We start from the raw sequence: 10,243 nt of genomic DNA, 5'->3' as shown, positions 1-10,243 counted from the left end.
CAAAACAAAACAAAAAACCTTTAAATTTAATTCAGCCGAAGTTTTTCTTTTCTCACTTGTCACTTCCTTCTGGAGAACACAGAACATCATAAGGGTCTGGTGAGATATAACCAGTGAAGCTATGCGGGTATTTCTTATGAAAGATGGCAGAGCTATTTCCAGTATACAGATTATATGGATTCCTTCCCTCCACACAGGACAAAGCTCTTTGCTTCCTCACTCAAGAAATCTGAAGAAATTGCTGGTTGACAGGAAGTATATCAATTAACTGGAAAAATGCCTTGCCTTTGGCACTCCAGTTGATGGCTGAGAGAAGTCACTGGAGACCTCATAAGCTGGAATTTTTTCTGATCAATCTCACAGGTCTGGTATGCCCTGCCAGGATCACATTTTGAGTCTGTTCATGGGGCTCCACCCTCTCTTTGCTTCCCATAAGAGAACTGAAACCCTCTGCCTTTCCTCCACAGCCAAAGGGGATTTTTATCCCCTCTCTCCCACTGCTCTTTCCCCTTCTCCCATTGAGTAGTCTCTGCTTCTAAGCTTGCCTTTTATTCACTCAAGGGCAATGTGTAAAGTAGAGTGACCTCCTGCCAAGATCCAAGACTTCGGAGAAGACTGGTCTCCAACGTGAGGAAGGTTGGAGAGCTGAGATGGTGGGTGCACCCCATAGCACTGCAGTAGAGAGGAGACATGTTTCTGGCCTCCCAAGTTGGATGTGTCCATGTCTTTTCCCAGAAAATATGCTTACACACAATGATTAGTCTCAAACTATCAGTACAGCCTTATACTTTGGGGATGTTAAGTGCAAGTATTAATATACCAGAAGCTGGAAGCACATGCCTAACACAGTCTATAGTGCAGCATTGCAGTCCAGCTTGTGAACCCACTTAAAACCCAACCGCAACTTGGAAGACTGTCTAAGAAAATGCTTTCCAAACCCTAAATCTTAGAAAAGTAAAGCAGAGAATCACAAATAAATGACTCCCTAGTACCTTTACTCTTTTTTTTTCTTTTTTGGAGATAGGGTCTCACTCTGTCTCCCAGGCTGGAGCACAGTGACAAAATGGCTCACTGCAGCCTTGCAAGGAGATCCTCCTGGCTCAGCCTCCCAAGTAGCTGGGACTACAGGCATGCACCACAATGCCCAGCTAAGTTTAATTTTTTGTTGTTGTTGTGACAAGGTCTTGCTATGTCACCCTGGCTGTTCTCAGACTCCTGGCCTCAAGTGATCCGCCAGCCTCGGCCTCCCAAAGTGCTCTGATTACATGCATGAAACACCGCACCCAACCTGGCCCCTACCCTTACTCTTAAACTGACCTGAGAATCTACAGTTTGTTTGCTGAGGTAAATGTGCTCACTTTATGCACTGTCCACTGTATATACATTTCTACCTCAAAGGATTAACTTACATAAATTTCAAAATTTATTTAGAAAAGTTTCGATAGGCCGGGTGCGGTGGCTCACGCCTGTAATCCCAGCACTTTGGGAAGCCAAGGCAGGCAGATCACAAGGTCAGGAGTTCGAGACCAGCTTGACCAATATGGTGAAATTTCGTCTCTACTAAAAATAGAAAAATTAGCCGGGCATGGTGGCAAGTGCCTGTAATCCCAGCTACTCAGGAGGCTGAGGCAGGAGAATCGTCTGAACCCAGGAGGCGGAGGTTGCAGTGAGCTGAGATCACGCCACTGTACTCCAGCCTGGGTGACAGAGTGAGACTCTGTCTCAAAAAAAAAAAAGAGAGAGAGAAAAAGAAAAGTTTTGATAATCCTCAGCGACAGTGAAGGTGTTCAGAAACTGGCACTCACATATGCCACTGGTAAGAGTGTAAATTGCTACAACATATTGGAAGCCAATTAAGTAATACCAAAAAAAAAAAAAAAAGGCCTATAAGCAAGCTAAATATACACTGTTATGGCTCTGGTTAAATCAGTAATCCACCAGTAATCCAGGGCCAGGCACAGTGGCTCATGCCTGTAATCCCAGCACTTTGGGAAGCTGGGGCAGGCAGATCGCTTGAGCTTGCAAATTTGAGACCAGCCTGGGCAATGGGGCGAGACCTCATCTCTACCAAAAATACAAAAATCATCTGGGCGTGGTGGTGCACAACTGTGGTCCCAATTACTTGAAAGGCTAAGGTGGGAGGATTGCTTGAGCCCAGGAGGTGGAGGCTGCAGTGAGCCCAGATCATGCTACTACACCCCAGCCTGGGTGACAAAGCAAGACTCTTTTCTCAAAAAAAAAAAAAAAAGAGTAATGCAAACATTGGAATAATATGCAATTCCTTTTTAAAAGGTAGCAGATTGATTGTACGGATATGTGAAAATGCCCAACATACACTTAATTGTATTTTTATTTTATTTATTTATTTTTGAGATGGAATCTCGCTCTGTATCCCAGGCTGGGGTGCAGTGGCGCAGTCTCAGCTCACTGCAACCTCTGCCTTCTGAGTTCAAGTGATTCTCCTGTCTCAGCTTCCCAAGTAGCTGGGATTATAGGTGCAAGCCACCATGCCTGGCTAATGTTTGTATTTTTAGTAGAGATGGGGTTTTGCCATGCTGGCCAGGCTAGTCTCAAACTCCTGACCTCAAGTGATCCATCCGCCTCGGCCTCCCAAAGTGCTGGGATTACAGCAGTGAGCCACCGTGCCTGACCCATTTTTTTTATTTTTTGAGATGGATTCTTACTCTGTTGTCCAGGCTGGAGTGCAGTGGCACAATCTCAGCTTACTGCAACCTACTCCCGGCTAATTTTTGTATTTTTAGTAGAGATGGGGTTTCAACATGCTGGCCAGGCTGGTCTCGAACTCCTGACCTCAAGTGATCCACCCGACTTGGTGGATTACAGGCAAGAACCACCACGCCTGGTCTTAATTGTATTTTTTAAAGTTGCAGAATAGAATGCATATTATACTCTTATTTATGATTTTTAAAAACAGATTATACATATATATTTATTTGTATGTTTGTTGAAGCATATGCTTTTCTAAACATAGGAATTTTCTAGAAGAATATATCTGAAATTATTAATGGTGGTTAAGAACAGGGACCAAGAAATCACCTTATTATTGAATTTCCTTACATAAGCAGAAATGTCATCACTTAATATACCAATTAGGCTGGGCGAGGTGGCTCATGCCCGTAATCCCAGCACTTTGAGAAGCCAAGGCAGGCAGATCACTTGAGCCCAGGAGCTCGAGACCATCCTGGGTGACACAGTAAGACCTCGTCTCTACTAAAAATAAACATTAAAAAATTAGCTGGGCATGGTGGCATGTGCCTGTGGTCCCAGCTAATTGGGAGGCTGAGGAGGGAGGATGGCTTGAGCCCAAAAGGTCAAGGCTGCAGTGAGCTGTGATCGTGCCACTGCACTCCAGCTTGGGTGATAGAGTGAGACCCTATTTCAGAAAAATAAAATAAAATACTAACAAAAAAAATTTTATGTACTTGAAAGTCTACATTATCCATTAGTTCAGTCTGGAAACATAATCAGGCTTCCTAATATTGAAAATCAAGAATCCCAGAGCTGGATGTATTTAATAAAACTTTGAGGCCAGGTGCGGTGGTACACGCCTGTAATCCCAGCACTTTGGAAGGTCGAGGCCCGTGGATCACCTGAGGTCAGGAGTTCGCGACCAGCCTGACTAACATGGTGAAACCCCATCTCTACTAAATACAAAACAATTAGCCAGGCATGGTGGTGCATGCCTGTAATCCAAACTACTTGGGAGGCTGAGACAGGAGAATCGCTTGTACCTGGGAGGCAGAGGTTGCAGTGAGCTGAGATCGCGCCATTGCACTCCAGCTTGGGCAACAGGAGCAAAACTCCATCTCAAAAAAAAAAAACAAAACAAAAAACTCTGCCTTGTGATGGCAACCTTTGAATCCGGATTAGTCTTTCAGGCTACTGAACCCCCAACAAGAAGCATTAGCACATTAAGCCTTTCTACTAGCTTCTGTATTTGAGTAAATCAGTGTAATCCTCATGTCTGGAAATGAGAATGTGTCTGTGGTGCTGTATAAACCACCATACACATACCCAACACCGTACTTTAGTTTAGATGTTTTCAAGGCCTGGGGTAATCAAGTCAGAAGATCCTTCTGGGTCTCTGTTTCTTACAGGAAAGAGGGCAGTTAGGTCCCTAGGTGACTGTAGCATCTTCTTTTCTTTTTTTGAGACGGAATCTTGCTCTGTCGCCCAGGCTAGATTGCAGTGGCGCAATCTTGGCTCACTGCAACCTCCACCTCCCTGGTTCGAGCAATTCTTCTGCCTCAGCCTCCCAAGTAGCTGGGATTACAGGTGCCTGCCACCGTGCCCGGCTAATGTTTGTATTTTTAGTAGAGACGGGGTTTCACCATCTTGGCCAGGCTGGTCTCAAACTCCTGACCTCGTGATCCACCTCCCAAAATGCTGGGATTACAGGTGTGAGCCACCGTGCCCAGCCGGCTCTAGCATTTTCTAATTACCCCATTTGCTTTCAGCTAACCACTGAAAGACTGAATCAGAAGGACTGGGGACTACTGGGGAAGTTTTTCCACTTTGTTGAATCCTTTTAATTATATCGTCTTATTTCTAAGGCATCAATTTCTTCTGTCCTAGAATTATGTTTTCATCATTGGTTATTTATATAATGATAACAGTTATTTGCATTATGTAAGTGTGTTCATTGGGCCCTGGGAACCCTACTGATTTAAGTGCCACCATCAGGGGAAGAGGCTCAAGCTCTGTCCTCCAGCTGCCAGTGAACACAAGCTCAGAGCCAGGCTCATGTTTGCAGACAGTAGGCACTGGCATCCAGAAAGCCAAGGAGCACAAACTCGTAACTCAGAGAAGTTTGGGTGAGGGAGGAAAGCTCAGCACAGACAGCTACCTCTGCCCCTACCTTGGATCCTGGAGGCTACTGGGCAAAGCCACTCAATAGGATGTAACAAAACCACACACCCGTCCATGGAGCCACTGAGCCGTGGTCATGAACCAAGCCCCTCTGCACCAAGCTCAAAGTTGGCACCAGGCCACTGTCCACCCATCAGACTGGCTTTTTTTTTTTTTTTGAGATGGAGTCTCGCTCTATCGCCCAGGCTGGAGTGTAGTGGCAGGATCTCGGCTCACTGCAACCTCCGCCTCCCGGGTTCAAGAGATTCTCCTGCCTCAGCCTCCTGAGTAGCTGGGACCACAGGCACCCACCACCACGCCCAGCTAATTTTTGTATTTTTAGTAGAGATGGGGTTTCACCATGTTGGTCAGGCTGGTCTCGAACCCCTGACCTCGTGATCCACCCGCCTCGGCCTCCCAAAGTACTGGGATTACAGGCGTGAGCCACCATGCCCGGCCTCAGACTGGCTTTTTTAAATCTATCTTTTGAGGATACCAGAGAATCCTAACCTGGATCTTATTTTTGAACAGAGTTGTTATTTTGGGTAACAAGAAAAGTAACTGGGACCCTCATCTGGAGGTCTCACAGTGCTGCCTCTATTATTTAAGTCAGGATATCCTTTTCTTTTAAGCATATGTGAGGGGCTGAGTCTTATGCACACACTCAAAAGTCAGAAGGAGGGAGTGCCCCCAAAGGGTTTCTCTCTCTCTGGCATCCCCACTGGCTTTAGACACAACATCCCCCAAATCTGTTGGATTTTGACTATGAAATTTAGAATTTGTTTTCTTTACCAAAGAACAACTTTCTCACCACTCTTGTTATACATACTATTCCAAAAATAAGTGTAACAAGAAACAGACAAATACAGGACAGTTCAGGAAACCAGTGAGCTTGAAAAATATATTTTCCCTCTAAAGAATGTGTGTGGCCAGGAGTGGTGGCTCATGCCTGTAATCCCAGCACCTTGGGAGGCCGAGGGGGGAGGATCACCTGAGGTTGGGAGTTCAAGACCAGCCTGAACAACATGGAGAAACCTGGTCTCTACTGGCTATCTCCTGTTGCTGTCATAGCCCTGTCTTCTCATTCTTCATTTCTTCCTCCTATACGCTTCCTTTTCCTCTTTTCCTTCTTCTTCCTGTTGTTATAAATTCTCCTGCATCTCTTCCTTAAGTATCTATTCTTTTGCCATTTCCTGCAGCAGCCACTATCGACATAACAAGGCATGAGCCTCACCCTTACCCAAAGCCACTGCCACACCCTGAGCCTGCTGCCATTTCAACTAGCCCAGCTCAGGCTCACAGTCAAATCACCTCCTCAGCTGGAGAAGCACTGTCATGGCAGCACATGGCTCAGCAGTCCCAGAAATGACTTACACCGGAGTGTGGGAGACTTACTCTTAAGCTCCTGAGTAATTGCCAGTCTGGGGACACTACGGGGATTGAAGCACTATTATACCTTTATGGCAGTTTGCATTTGTTTTTCAGTACTTAACTCCATCCTCAAGCCTCAGAACAAAATCACTGGCATTAGGGAAAGGAAGAGAAATATGGTAGGATTGTCAAGGTACAAAGAAGATGCTATATAAATGTTTATCAAGTTAATGAATGGGTTCAGGCACGGTGGCTCACGCCTATAATCCTAACACTTTGGGAGGTGGAGGTGGGAGGCTCACTTGAGCTCAGGAGTTCTAGACAAGCCTGGGCAACATAGCAAGACCTTGTCTCTACTAAAAAGTTTAAAAATTAGCCGGGCATGGTGGCACGTACCTGTAGTCCCAGCTACTCAGGAGGCTGAGGGGGAGGATCACTTGAGCCCCAGAGGTCAAGTCTGCAGTGAGCCTGTCAGGCCTCTGAGCCCAGGCCAGGCCATGGCATCCCCTGTGACTTGCACGTATACATCCAGATGGCCTGAAGTAACTGAAGATCCACAAAAGAAGTAAAAACAGCCTTAACTGATGACATTCCACCATTGTGATTTGTTCCTGCCCCACCCTAACTGATCAATGTACTTTGTAATCTCCCCCACCCATAAGAAGGTACTTTGTAGTCTCCCCCACCCTTAAGAAGGTTCTTTGTAATTCTCCCCAGCCTTGAGAATGTACTTTGTGAGATCCACCCCTGCCCACCAGAGAACAACCCCCTTTGACTGTAATTTTCCATTACCGTCCCAAATCCTATAAAATGGCCCCACCCCTATCTCCCTTTGCTGACTCTCTTTTCGGACTCAGCCCACCTGCACCCAGGTGAAATAAACAGCCATGTTGCTCACACAAAGCCTGTTTGGTGGTTTCTTCACACGGACGCGCATGAAATTTGGTGCCGTGACTCGGATCGGGGGACCTCCCTTGGGAGATCAATCCCCCGTCCTCCTGCTCTTTGCTCCATGAGAAAGATCCACCTACGACCTCAGGTCCTCAGACCGACCAGCCCAAGAAACATCTCACCAATTTCAAATCCGGTAAGCGGCCTCTACTCTTCTCCAACCTCCCTCACTATCCCTCAGTCTCTTTCTCCTTTCAATCTTGGTGCCACACTTCAATCTCTCCCTTCTCTTAATTTCAATTCCTTTCATTTTCTGGTAGAGACAAAAGAGACATGTTTTATCCGTGAACCCAAAACTCCGGCGCCGGTCATGGACTGGGAAGGCAGCCTTCCCTTGGTGTTTAATCATTTCAGGGACGCCTCTCTGATTATACACTCACGTTTCAAGGGTGTCAGACCACGCAGGGACGCCTGCCTTGGTCCTTCACCCTTAGCGGCAAGTCCCGCTTTCCTGGGGCAGGGGCGAGTACCCCTCAACCCCTTCTCCTTCACCCTCAGTGGCAAGTCCCGCTTTCCTGGGGCAGGGGCGAGTACCCCTCAACCCCTTCTCCTTCACCCTCAGTGGCAAGTCCCGCTTTCCTGGGGCAGGGGCGAGTACCCCTCAACCCCTTCTCCTTCACCCTCAGCGGCAAGTCCCGCTTTCCTGGGGCAGGGGCGAGTACCCCTCAACCCCTTCTCCTTCATCCTTAGCGGCAAGTCCCACTTTCCTAGGGGGCAAGAACCCCCCAATCACTTATTTCCGCACCCTGACCTCTTATTTCCGTGCCCCAACCCCTTCTCTGCTTTTCTGGAGGGCAAGAACCCCCACCCCTTCTCCGTGTCTCTACTCTTTTCTCTGGGCTTGCCTCCTTCACTATGGGTAAGCTTCCACCTTCCATTCCTCCTTCTTCTCCCTTAGCCTGTGTTCTCAAAAACTTAAAACCTCTTCAACTCACACCTGACCTAAAACCTAAATGCCTTACTTTCTTCTGCAATGCCGCTTGACTCCAATACAAGCTCGACAGTAGTTCCAAATAGCCGGAAAACGGCACTTTCAATTTTTCCATCCTACAAGATCTAAATAATTCTTGTCGTAAAATGGGCAAATGGTCTGAGGTGCCTGAAGTCCAGGCATTCCTTTACACATCAGTCCCTTCCTAGTCTCTGTGCCCAGTGCAACTCGTCCCAAATCTTTCTTCTTTCCCTCCCGCCTGTCCCCTCAGTCCCAACCCCAAGTGTCACTGAGTCTTTCTGATCTTCCTTTTCTACAGACCCATCTGACCTCTCCCCTCCTCGCCAGCCCAAGCTAGGTCCCAATTCTTCCTCAGCCTCTGCTCCTGCACCCTGTAATCTTTTTATTGCCTCCCCTCCTCACACCTGGTCGGGCTTACAGTTTCATTCCGTGACTAGCCCTCCCCGACCTGCCCAGCAATTTACTCTTAAAAAGGTGGCTGGAGCCAAAGGCATAGTCAAGGTTAATGCTCCTTTTTCTTTATCCCAAATCAGATAGCGTTTAGGCTCTTTTTCATCAAATATAACCCTGAGACGCTTCACAGCCCTAGACCCTAAAAGGTCAAAAGGCAATATTATTCTCAATATACATTTTATTACCCAATCTGCTCCCGACATTAAATAAAACTCCAAAAATTAAATTCCGGCCCTCAAACCCCACAACAGAATTTAATTAACCTCACCTTCAAGGTGTACAATAATAGAAAAAGTTGCAATTCCTTGCCTCCACTGTGAGACAAACCCCAGCCACATCTCCAGCACACAAGAACTTCCAAACGCCTGAACCGCAGCAGCCAGGCGTTCCTCCAGAACCTCCTTCCCCAGGAGCTTGCTACAAGTGCCAGAAATCTGACCACCAGGCCAAGGAATGCATGCAGCCCAGGATTCCTCCTAAGCCGTGTCCCATCTGTGCGGGACCCCACTGGAAATCGGACTGTTCAACTCACCTGGCAGCCACTCCCAGAGCCCCTGGAACTCTGGCCCAAGGCTCTCTGACTGACTCCTTCTCGGCTTAGCGGCTGAAGACTGATGCTGCCCGATCGCCTCGGAAGCCCCGTAGACCATCACGGACGCCGAGCTTCCGGTAACTCTCACAGTGGAAGGTAAGCCTGTCCCCTTCTTAATCAATACGGAGGCTACCCACTTCACATTACCTTCTTTTCAAGGGCCTGTTTCCCTTGCCTCCATAACTGTTGTGGGTATTGACAGCCAGGCTTCTAAACCTCTTAAAACTCCCCCACTCTGGTGCCAACTTGGACAACACTCTTTTATGCACTCTTTTTTAGTTATTCCCACCTGCCCAGTTCCCTTATTAGGCCGAGATATTTTAACCAAATTATCTGCTTCCCTGACTATTCCTGGACTACAGCCGCATCTCATTGCCGCCCTTCTCCCCAACCCAAAGCCTCCTTCGCGTCTTCCTCTCATATCCCCCCACCTTAACCCACAAGTATGGGACATCTCTACTCCTTCCATCACCCTTACCCCGCTCAACGCCAATATCCCATCCCACAGCATGCTTTAAAAGGATTAAAGCCTGTTATCACTCGCCTGCTACAGCATGGGCTTCTAAAACCTATAAACTCTCCTTACAATTCCCCCATTTTACCTGTCCAAAAACCGGATAAGTCTTACAGATTAGTTCAGGATCTGCGTCTTATCAACCAAATTGTTTTGCCTATCCACCCTGTGGTGCCCAACCCGTACACTCTTTTGTCCTCAATACGTTCCTCCACAACTCACTATTCTGTTCTCCATCTTAAAGATGCTTTTTTCACTATTCCCCTGCACCCCTCGTCCCAGCCTCTCTTTGCTTTCACTTAGACTGACCCTGACACCCCATTAGGCTCAGCAAATTACCTGGGCTGTACTGCTGCAAAGCTTCACAGACAGCCCCCATTACTTCAATCAAGCCCAAATTTCTTCCTCATCTGTTACCTATCTCGGCGTAATTCTCATAAAAGCACACGTGCTTTCCCTGCCAATTATGTCCGACTGATCTCTGAAACCCCAGCACCTTCTACAAAACAACAACTCTTTTCCTTCCTAGGCATGGTTAGCG

The sequence above is a fragment of the Pan paniscus genome, chromosome 15 (genome assembly GCF_029289425.2).
Source record: "Pan paniscus chromosome 15, NHGRI_mPanPan1-v2.0_pri, whole genome shotgun sequence".
NCBI classification, from domain to species: Eukaryota; Metazoa; Chordata; class Mammalia; order Primates; family Hominidae; genus Pan; species Pan paniscus.
Note: the sequence above shows the minus strand (reverse complement) of the source record.